This window comes from Pteropus vampyrus, unplaced genomic scaffold (genome assembly GCF_000151845.1).
Source record: "Pteropus vampyrus isolate Shadow unplaced genomic scaffold, Pvam_2.0 Scaffold85, whole genome shotgun sequence".
NCBI classification, from domain to species: domain Eukaryota; kingdom Metazoa; phylum Chordata; class Mammalia; order Chiroptera; family Pteropodidae; genus Pteropus; species Pteropus vampyrus.
Window position 1 is genome coordinate 654815 of NW_011888866.1, and position 6899 is coordinate 661713.

The 6899-nt window shown below is 47.9% G+C and overlaps 1 long non-coding RNA gene across 1 annotated transcript in view; it reads right to left on the reverse strand.

The window, feature by feature from the left end:
* Positions 1-310: 310 nt before the first annotated feature.
* LOC111742015 overlaps positions 311-6899 on the reverse strand; it is a 12101-nt gene continuing 5512 nt past the window's right edge. Inside the window, exon 3 of the long non-coding RNA XR_002781137.1 lies at positions 311-569. This is a non-coding gene — a long non-coding RNA (uncharacterized LOC111742015). The remainder of the gene's footprint in view (positions 570-6899) is intronic.

The following is a 6899-nucleotide window of genomic DNA, read 5'->3' on the forward strand; positions in this document are numbered from 1 at the left end:
ACTTTTTCTTGTCTCGGGCTTTCAGCAGGTGCAGTATATCAGTATATATCATTAACTAGATATATTAGAATTAATTTAGCCATTCCCCTAATGATGGACAGATAGATTGTTTCCAGTCTTGTACTCTTACAAACAATGCTGCAATGAATGTCTTTGTTCAGATGTTTTTGTACACTTGTACAAATATTTCTGCAGGTTAGATTCATAGAATCTATGCAACTGCTGGGTCAAAGGGTAAATCTAAATTTGAATTGCTATTTAGGATACCTATGGCTGTTTAATCAATTACCCCAAAACTCAGTGCTTAAAATTACCATTTTATTTTATTTATTTTATTTATGATTTTGTGAGCCAGGAATTCAGGAAGGGCTCAGCTAGATATTCAACTCTGATTCTCTTCCAGGCTGGCTTCATCATTCATATGACTGGGCCTCAGTGCTCTGTGATCTCTCTCTCTCTCTTTGTGGTATCATATTCTGCAGGGCTTCCCCACCTGGTTTGGTGATGACAGGTAATCACAGTTCAGGTAAACTGCCAGTCGGCTTGCAAGAGGTAGGAAGTAGAACCCACTGGGAAAGATAAGGGATACATTTGGAACTAGGACATTATCATTTTTGCTGTATTTTATTGGTCAGAGAACTCGCAGGCCAACCCAAATTCAAGGGAAGGGTTCATAGACCCCTACCTCCCCGTGGGAGGACTGTCAAAGAATGTGTGGCCACTTTTACTCTGACACACTAGCCATTTCCAAATTGTCTTGCAAAATGTTGGTCAATTTATATTCCCACCAACAAAATAAGAGTTTGTATTTCCCTAGGCTTTCACCAGCACTATACATTGTAAAACATTTTAATAGGTAATAATTTGGCAATTGGAAATGTTATTTCATTGTTATTTTGTTATGCATTTCTTTAATTATGAGTGAAGTTGATCATCTTTTCATGTGATTTCTATTCATTTAAAATTTTTCTTTCCTTGTAATTGTCTGTTTATATACTTTGCCTATTTTTAAATTTGGTTGCTTTTTTTATATTGATTTCTAAAATGTGTATATTAAGGAGATTAGCCCCTTATCTGACATTATGTTACAAAGCATTTTTCCAGTGTGTGATCTTTTGTTCTTTGATAATTTTCTTCATTCAGGTTTTCACTTTTACAGGTTCAAATTATCAACCTTTTACTTTAAGATCTCTGGGTTTTGTGTGGGATGTTCTTTTTCTTTTTCAGAATTTTCCTGTTGTTTTCAAATGTTTATTTTTCCAGAGGAAGATTAATCTCATTTTTTGAGGCTCCCTCCCCAATCCTATTGGTATTTGGATTGAAATAGCTTCCAGCTGATAAACCCCTTAGAGAAAATACACAATTTTGTAATTGGAGGGCTGGACTGAACATCACCTTGTTTTGAGTCTTCTGTTCTGTATGCCATCGAGGCTTATTGAGGGGTGGCATGCCATCTCAGGGAGGCCCCAGCACCCTGGGCATCTGTTGGGGAGGGAGCCTAAGAGCCTAGCAAGGGCAGCCCTGTGATCAGGTAGGCCCCGCACAACCCTGTCCCCTGGGAACCCAAGACCTGGCCGAGGGAGGCTTAGAACATAGCCCCTAGCCTATAACTCTTAGACCTTCACTGCAGGGTAAGTTCAGGCCTCCTTGAAGGAAACATTCCTTGGAGGACCAGGAAAGGAGCCAGATGTGCCCTCAAAGAGCTGATTCATGAGGTAGGAGACTTCACAGAGCAGCACCTTGTTTAGAAGACCAAACGCAGTTAAGGCCAAGGACAATCCTCTGGTCTCAACATCACAACCTAGGGGCGAGGCAGGGATCTGCTCCAGGAGCCTCAGGTTTGGGGTGCTGCTATGGGCACAGCCTTGCCTTCCCTCCTCAGCTGGGTCCTGCTGGCTTCTCTTCAGTCCTGGAGCCTCAGACAGCAGCATCCACCCATTCCTCCCCCAGGCGGGGGCCTGGAAGTGCCCATGGAGAATGAGTGGGCACTCATTTATTCAAGGATTATTTACTGAGTGTCTGCTACATGCCAGTCAGTGTTCTTGGGATGTAATAGAGAATAAAAGAAACCAAAATCCATGCTTCCTGGGGTTTACAGACGATAAACAAAAACAAAAACAAAAACAAAAAAACCCCACATAGCGAATAGGTAAATATGTTACGAGATAAGTGCCATGGGAAAATATGCTTAGGGAAAGAGGACTTGGGAGTTGAGGGTGGGAGCGGCTAATGGTAAGGATACTTCTATGGGCCTTCCAGCCTGGTTCACCAATGTGGAACCCACTCCGGAGAACCAGGAAGGCAAGGAAGGTGTTTATGCCCCTGGCTCCCTCCCTGCTGGCCCCTGCTCCTGTCAAGTGGCCTCTCCCACAGTTCTCTCCTTCCTGGCTCCAGCAGCCACTTCTTTCCCTTCCCCTCAGGCCTAGTAGTAGCAAAGGTACCTGTGCTCCTGGGCAGGCACTGCACTGTCCTAACATCCTATTTACACTTTGCAAAAAGTTCTCAAATAATCCTAATTTGAGTGCTGTTTTCTGCAGAATGCTGAGAAATACAGTAACATCTGAGCAGGCTGATGATCAGGCCATGTGGATATCCAAGGAATAGTATTCTAGTTCTGGGCAGAAGGAACCAACAGTGCAAAGGCCTGGAGATGGGAGAGTAGGCCTGCCTTGTTTGAAGAAAAGCAAACAAGCCCAGTGGCTAGAGCAGAGTGAGGGACTGGGAGAGGGGTAGGAAACAGTATCAAAGAGGGGTGTGCTGAGAGGTGGGGCATGGCTTTTGCTCTGAGTTAAGTGGGGGCTGCTGGAGGGCTTCTATTAAGGAGTAACATGATACTTAACAGGACCATTCTGGCTACTGTGTTAAGAATGGACTATGGGGGCCAGCAAAGGGGCTACTGCAGTATCGCAGGTAACAGTGAAGTGATGGCTCAGCGGGCAGTGGGAAAGGAATGAGCCTATAGGACTTGCTGATGGATTGGATGTAGGGTATGAGAGAAGGAAGGCAAGGGTGTCTCCAGGACTCTGGCCTGTTGGATTTGGCAGGAATACTAGGTTTCTATTGGCTTCCCTGCACCCACCCAGTCTGGCCCTCAGATTCTGTCCCTCTGGTGCTGCATGTGTATGTGTGTGTGTCCAGCCTCTGGGGCTGTGCTCTGCAGACCTGTCTCTTCTCTGGCTGGCCTAGAGGTCTGCCAGCCTCTGCCAGGAGGTTCCTCAAATAAGTCACATTCCCCTCTGCTTGGACCATCTATAAGCTGCTCCCTGGTCCAAGGTCAGGAGTGAATTCAGCCCTGGGGCACTGGGAAGGGAGGCTAAGCCAGCTTCCCCAGAAGCAGCCCCAGTGAGTTGACTGCTACCATATCAGTGACCTGTTTTCTGGGGCACTCCCAGACCCATGCTGTCTTCAGCCTGGTTCTTTGGGTCAGACAGACCTGAATATGACCTGCTTTCTCTTCTGTTACCCTCTCAGCCTCTGTTGGCATCTGAGGCCACAAGTGAGGAGCCTGCTCAGGGGCAGCCCAGCACCCTTCCTCAGGGCCCTAGACAGCCTTTGCCTTTTCTGCTGGATATGGTCTTTCAGAATCCCATTTTGGAGGGCCTCCTTCCACAGCACCCTTTGGGGTCACCTGGCTGGATTCTCACTGCCCTAGACCCTGAATTCAGGCTACAACCTCCTTCTGGGCCAGCCAGACCTGGCCATTGATAACAGCATCACCATAGAGCACTTATCCCCATCCCTCACCCCAAGTCGGCTCCATGCTGACCTCTCCACAGGCCTGCTAGTGTCCATCCAGTACCAAGGGCTGGTCATAGAATGGGGTTCTGGAGTACAAACTCTGCCACTCACCTGCATGTGACCTTGGGCAGTCACCTAAATTCTCCAAGCTTCCATTTCCTCAGCAGACCTCATAGTATCCCTTGCACTTTGGAGGCCCTTGGAAGTACTTTCTGAATAAGTTACGACATGCAATACACGTAGCACAGTGCTTGACCCATAGTTACTGCTCAATAAAAATCAGCTATTTAAATCATCCCCATCTCCATACAAGGAAACTGAGGCTCAGAGAGGAATGGAACTTGTTCAAGGCCACAGAGCAGAGAATGGTGAAACCAGGTTCCCCTGTGCCCTGACCCATCAGTCTACCCTCCCTCTTCTTCCCAGGCTGTGGGAAGCCAGCACAGAGTAGATGTCAGCACACAAATGGAAAAGCCAGGAGCTTACACTCTTAGAATCCCTAAGGGGAGGGAAGCTCCTGCATCATGGGAGATACAAAGATGATTTAAACACAGAATCAGCCCTCAAGGGACTGCCCATTCTGGAGCTGGGAGCCGTGCAGCTCAGCATCCCTCCCTATATAGAGGATCCAGGAAACCTGCATGGACGGGGTGACACCAGAGTTCCTTGTCTATGACTGGTTCATTGAATCATATAGGTCACAAGAAATGGTGACAACACAATCTGAATTTTTAAAGACAATCCAAGTTTCAAACACTGTCCCATTGTTGGAATAAAGCATAAAGAGCCCCTAAAGAATCCAATATTGTGGCACCTAAATGAACTTCAGAGCCAGATGGGTCACAAAAATCCACATTATTTTACATATCTTGAGCTCAGCGTGAAGAAATAATGTTCCCATTATGCCAGGCACATAGATGCCAGCTGCCCCATTTCATGGATGTGTGCATGTCCACATAGACACTAACACCAGCCCAGGCTTAGGTCACCCTCTCTTGGACCATTAGGTGACTCTGTAGCTTGAGCGAGCACCCCCATCCCTTCCAGCAATGATCCTAACCCCAGTGCTGGGTACTGTAATGTCTAGAAAGGCTTTTCGAATCCTCAGAAAAGTCTCTTGCCTTGCGCACTTCTTGTCAGCATGAAGGGCAAGTCCTGGTCTAGGCGACACCAGGGTTGCAGCTAGGGTGTCTCTGACCAGGGCTGCTACCCTCGCCTCAGATACAGAGGCTTTGCTCCTTCAGTACAGCTTTACAACCTTAGTGTCTTGCCACAAACCTGATTTCACATCGACTTCTGCCACGACTTTTGGTTTCAGTTTCTAAGAGCAGAAATGAACCTACTCTTTCCCTATGCTACCCTCCACACTCTCCTTCCTCCTTCCTTGTCTTTACCCTTCTTTTCCTCTCCCACCCTGGTAGGAAATGCCCTCTGATCCCTGGCTCTGTAGGAAGGGGTTAGGGGAAGAAGAAAGGGATAGAGAAGTGGGGAGAGTTGCCAGAGACCTCCCTCCATTTTCAGGGCTGGGTGGCCAGCCACTCACAGTTGTGCAAACTGTGCACTGCACAACCCTAGGGGATGTAGTCACCTTGATGTCAGCAAAATTTGCATAGATTTTTTTGTTTGTTCGTTTTTTTATGCCTTCAGCACCTGGTCTTCCTAGGTGGTCTCCCATCCAAGTACTAACTAGGCTCGACCCTGCTTAGCTTCCAAGATCAGACATCGAGCTTGTTCAGAGTGGCATGGCCGTAGACCATGGACCATGGCTCCATTGGGGCACAAACCCAGGACCTTCTGCATGTAAAGCAGACGTGCTAACCGCTATACTATAGAACCACGTCCAAAATTTGCATAGTTAATAGCATACTTTTCAGGCAGATGGCATAAAGTGTCCTGCGATGGAAATCTTTTCCTAAATTGTCTGAAGTCCTCTGAGTGGGATGAAGCAGCTAAGTACATTTTGGCTATGATCCCACAGAAGCCCCACACCAGCCTGTGTCACACAAGCCACCTTCCCCTCAGGCCTTGCACCCTAACTGATTTATCCCTCATCACTCAACTTCTTAGCTGGGCTAGAACCAGTGAGAGACTCTAGTTCAAAAAAGGCTGGGCTCTCGCCTCTAGGGCCACTTGTGGGTCTCATTTTCTCCATCTGTAATATATGAGGACTAAATGGAATGGACAAAATGACCTCTAAGGGGCTCTCCAGAGTTATATCCGAGTCTGTGCTGACGGTGCAGAGACAGACAAGTTGGGTTCAGCCTCAGAGTCCTCTTTATTCTGAAGGAAGGAGGTTACCAGTCCTCTGACTAACAATAGGGCTCACATAGGATTCTTTTGTTGAAAGATGATGATGGGGATCCCATGAGTTCACCCAGAGGGGCTGTGCAAACTAGGGCAGATCCCCCAACCTCTCTAAACCTCAGTTTCCTCCCCCATAAAATGGGGTAATAATACTTACCTGGCAAGTGTCGGTGAGGATTAAAGGGAATACTGTATGCAAAGGCTGGCACACAGGATGAGCTCAGAAAAGAACAGAGGAAAGGGGACTTGCAGAACTCGGGCAACCTGGGACCTAAAGCTCTGATGAAGGCTGGGCCTGTGCAGCACAGCAGCACTGTGAGGCCGCCACTGCCTGAGCTCAGGTTCCAGGGCAGGAAACCTACCTCACTTCCTCTGGGCCTGACATGCCACCCCCTGTCCTTCCTGCCACTGTGGGCTCCCCTCCCCTCTCTCTGTGAGACTGCACTTCCAGGAGGATGCCCAGGGCCTGCCTGCATAGCTCTACAAGAACCCTAAGGAACCCAAACCCCTTAACATGGCATATAAGGCCCTCCTCTAAAGCCCCCACCACCCCTGCCACTCCCCAGCCACCTCGAGTTACCCGACACCCCCAAACAAGTCATACACAGTCACACCTCCATGCCTTTGCCCATGCTATATCCCTTCTGATCACATGCCCTTCCTTCTCTCCTCTCCCTGCCCGCCAAGAGAGCTAAATCCTGCTTATTGTTTAGGGCCCAGCTCAAATGTCACCTTCTCTGGGAAAGCTTTCTCTGTCCTTCCAGTAAAGAAAATAATCACCCTTCCTGTTGGCGCCCTCGGCCCAGGACTCATAGTCAGGAGTCTTTAGAGCTGAGTCAGTCACATCCCCAAGGAGC